The sequence below is a fragment of the Diabrotica virgifera genome, chromosome 9 (assembly GCF_917563875.1).
Source record: "Diabrotica virgifera virgifera chromosome 9, PGI_DIABVI_V3a".
NCBI classification, from domain to species: domain Eukaryota; kingdom Metazoa; phylum Arthropoda; class Insecta; order Coleoptera; family Chrysomelidae; genus Diabrotica; species Diabrotica virgifera.
The window spans coordinates 85,402,054-85,406,317 of record NC_065451.1 but is presented as its reverse complement, the minus strand read 5'-3'; the positions used below and the strand labels follow the sequence as shown (position 1 = coordinate 85,406,317).

The following is a 4,264-nucleotide window of genomic DNA, read 5'->3' as shown; positions in this document are numbered from 1 at the left end:
AAATGGTAAGGACTCATGAATGGTTGCAATCGCGATTTCCAACAATTTCTTCCAAGTTTTTTCGTGCCGTTGATATTTTCCGAGTTAGGGGGAAAATAGTGACTAAGTATAATTATTGAATTATTTATTATTAACTTTACTTCTTAAAGGTGCCGTGTATTTCTGCGTAGGCGTCCACCGTTCATTGTATTGTCAGGTGAGATATTACCCTAATAACACAAAACATTCCATGAATGTTCCTAGAATGTACACACAGGACATTGAAAACATTCCTGGAATGTCCCCAAATGCACACGAATGTCCCTGGAAAGTGCTGTGTCAGCATTTTAAATATTCTTAGAATGTTCTGTTGGAACATTCCATGAATGTCTACGAATGTTCTTTGGACATTCACAGTCTATTTGTTAGACTGAATGTCTTGTTGGAACATTCCATGAATGTTCTTTGGACATTCACAGTATATTTTTAGACTGAATGTCTTGTTAGAACATTCCATGAATGTCTACGAACGTTCTTTGAACATTCACAGTATATTTTTTAGACACTTCACTGAAATATATCGTCAGTAATGTGACAATACCTCCTATATGTTTTTTCATGAGGTTTGCAGGAGACGAAAAACATTTTTTAAGGTCACTTTCTGTTTTCGTACGTATTCTGACTTTTTTGTAGTAAATAGATAGTTGAATTTACTGCAAAACAAGTCAAAAAATATATGAAAACAGGAGGTGGCCGAAACAAGTTTTTAGTCTATCTTACAAATCTCTTGAAAAAAACAGATAGGAGGTATTGTCACATCACTGACGATATGTGGCCATACCAAATAATACATCCTTGATAAATATAAACATTTTTATTGCAAAAAATCTTTACATACATTTTTTAATGTAATTTACTGACATTCCTAAATATTATAAAAAAATGTGTCACATTTGCTTTGTAAACCTTTCTTTTGCTTTTCGTAGCCACATATTCCGTTTCCTTTCTGGTTTTTTGTAGACCACTTCTCTCAGCTGATTCTAAAAGAAAATAAAATAAAAGGTAATTTTTCTATCCTCTACAATTAACAATCAGAAGAAATATTATTTACAGGTAATAATACGCATAAATAATAATAATAAAAAAATAAATATTAAATAATATTTAAATAAATAATAAATAATATTTAATAAATAAAATAATAATAATGAACATTTTGTATTTTGACAACGACATCCGACGTGGAAGTAGAAACCTTAATAAAATTATTTTTTCAAGTAAATTGTGGCTTATTTCCTCATTAGAATAGTTGTTTACAAAAAAGCCACAAAGAAATAGATTTTTCACAAACAAATAAGTATTTAGTATTCATTATATTTATTGTTTTTATTATTTACTTTAATGTCCTACTGGTACATTATTTGACAAATAATGACATTTCGAAGTCTGTTAAGTATGATATAACGCCCTTGGGCATTAAATTTAAATAACGACTTAGATACTGTCAAGTTGACAAATATCAACCTAAGTAAAACTATGGTTACCACAATTATGTTACTACTGTTACTGGTAAATGTACTTATTTAAAAACTAATCAATTCAAAATTCATTCAAATTTTTCGCATATAAAGAATAATTTAGTCAGACATTAAACGTTGAAGGCACCACAGGTATTATAATAATAACGCTTTCAGTCAACGTATATCCCTCAGGCCCTTGTTAAAAACACCATTGACCTCAAGCGTTATTATCCTTATAATACCCTTGGTACCTTAATAACTGTAACATAAGATTATACCTTAATTCTTGTTTTCTATTTCTGATGTTTTTATTTATTTACATTGAATATTAATCTGTTTTGTTGTATAATCTACTTCACAATAATTATGTGATATATTTGACTTAAAATGAATTCAAAAATTTTTTGCAGTTGGGCAACAATGTCAACTTAGATCTCCGATGTAGATAATGAATTACAACAGTATCTATATTGTACAGACTGTATTATTAATTAGGTTATTTATTTATTTATTTATTGAAATATACATCCACCAGGTATAAACCCATAAAGGTGTACATAAGAAAACTACATACATTGACTGAACACTTGATGACAAAATATAAAATAAAATAAAGAATAACCAAAAATGTTTCTGTTGTTAATACACATACACAATAATAAACAAAGACCTTAATAAAGAAAAATAACATGGCATCAATTCGATAAGCTATTGCGTATTTCGCGTTTAAAGATGTTAAAACCAAGAAAAAAAATGCATATACCTGTGTGACATAAGCTATTGGAACAGCACAGTCTCTTAAACGAACAGATGAAAGTGAAGTTCTGTCAATATCTTTTTCTAAAAAGTGTTTTGAACATACTCCTCTATTAACAAATCTGATCTATACTTCATGTCTTCTTCGCAGGATCTTCTGGAAAGCTAAAAATACAAAATATATGCATTACTAAGCATTATTAACAAATTTTAGTTTTAAATAAAAAATATGATTAATGGACTCACAAAATATTATAAAACAGCTTAGAAATTGTTTATTAGTATAGTCGGTTCCCCAAACTCTGACACAACTGGCTAGTGATTTTAGTAGGTAATTTTTTTTGTTTTTGGCCAATTTTGCCAAAATTACAGTAATTATTAACTATTTAGTTGTTATTTTTTTTTTGCCAATTTTACGAAATTGGCAAAATTATTTACTAAAATCACTAGCCAGTTGTGTCTGAGACTCAGTAGTACCTACTGAGACTGAGTTTAGCAAATCGACTATAATATTCTGTGTATTCATTAGTTGGTACTGCATATTATAGTGTGTGGTCTACCATCCTATTTATAAAGGCATACATTAGCAAAAACGCAAAAAGAATTACTTTAGTTTTACAAATCCTATTGTTATTATCTCTATTTACTATTTTAGTTAGGAATAAGCGAAGTTTGTGGCTTATTCACAATTATTATTAAAATAATAAATGGATATGACCAATTATTAACTTATAAAATAAAATAATAATTCTTCTGATTTATGCCTTTTATTCACTTTGTTATATCTAGGTTACTTAAAAGATTTTTTATGAATAGTATTATTAGGGTATTAATAGTATTAATTTATTTTCTGAAATACAGGGCATGCCTTCGTTTACATATTTGCATACTAACCTTTTAATAGGGCTTTTCATTCACAGTCATTTGTTTGGAGCTTCTGTCTTAATTGAAACGTTATTCCTGCAGATTTTTTTATCTACATTTGTTTCTGCTACTCCAACTGCGTTAAAAACAGGACACCATTTTATTCACTATGTTAATAATACTATTAAAGCTATTATAAAAGTATCCGAATTAAAAAAATATTCTTAAAAAGCACAAATAATACAAACGATCCACCCACGGCAAAGCAAGGTGGCCAAGATGAAGATGCCAAGATGGCCGAAGCGAGGTCGTTGGTTGGTCGTTTTTAGTCACGTGATGCCCTCTCAAGCGCCATGCACAAAAATATATGCACGGCGAATTTGAAAATGAACGCAAAAGAAATAAATATAAATGCCTCTCTTGGGTTTTGCATAAGTTATAAGTATTTTTTTTATTAACAAAATCGCATTCCAAATTGAATATTCGCGAACAATAATTTTTATTACATTTGTATGTTTATAATATTGTATTAATTGAACTTGGGAAACTCTTTAAATTTGACATATTATTGCACTGTAGGCCTAAAGTGTCGCTTAGTTTGTCTGGTATGTTATAAGTAATGTTGTATCTGTTACACGTATGTATTATTTCGCAACTTAAAATATAGGAACATTGGTAGTATGTTCACAGAATGTCTTATGGTAACATTCCAGGAATAATTTAAACAGATGTTCACCGAATGTTCCCTAAATGTCCAGGACATTCAAATATTGATAGAACTTTGGTAGTACATTCCTGGAATGTTGTGTGTTGTTAGGGAAAGTGTCACTTAGTTTGTCTGGTATGTTATAAGTAATGTTGTATCTGTTACACGTATGTATTATTTCGCAACTTAAAATATAGGAACATTGGTAGTATGTTCACAGAATGTCTTATGGTAACATTCCAGGAATAATTTAAACAGATGTTCACCGAATGTTCCCTAAATGTCCAGGACATTCAAATATTGATAGAACTTTGGTAGTACATTCCTGGAATGTTGTGTGTTGTTAGGGTAGATAGTCACGATTACATTATTCTATTAAGAGTAATTTCATTAATATCATTTGGCGAATATTAACCAGCCATGACATCTTTTTCTAGAC

General features: G+C 29.5%; 1 long non-coding RNA gene across 1 annotated transcript; it reads right to left on the bottom strand.

Moving 5' to 3' along the window:
* Positions 1–873: 873 nt before the first annotated feature.
* Positions 874–3,630, bottom strand: LOC126892668 (uncharacterized). Its single transcript, XR_007700961.1, has 3 exons — positions 3,150–3,630; positions 2,263–2,420; positions 874–1,019 (listed from the first exon to the last, which is right to left on the bottom strand). It is a non-coding gene; the product is annotated as an uncharacterized LOC126892668 (long non-coding RNA).
* Between the last annotated feature and the right edge of the window lie 634 nt (positions 3,631–4,264).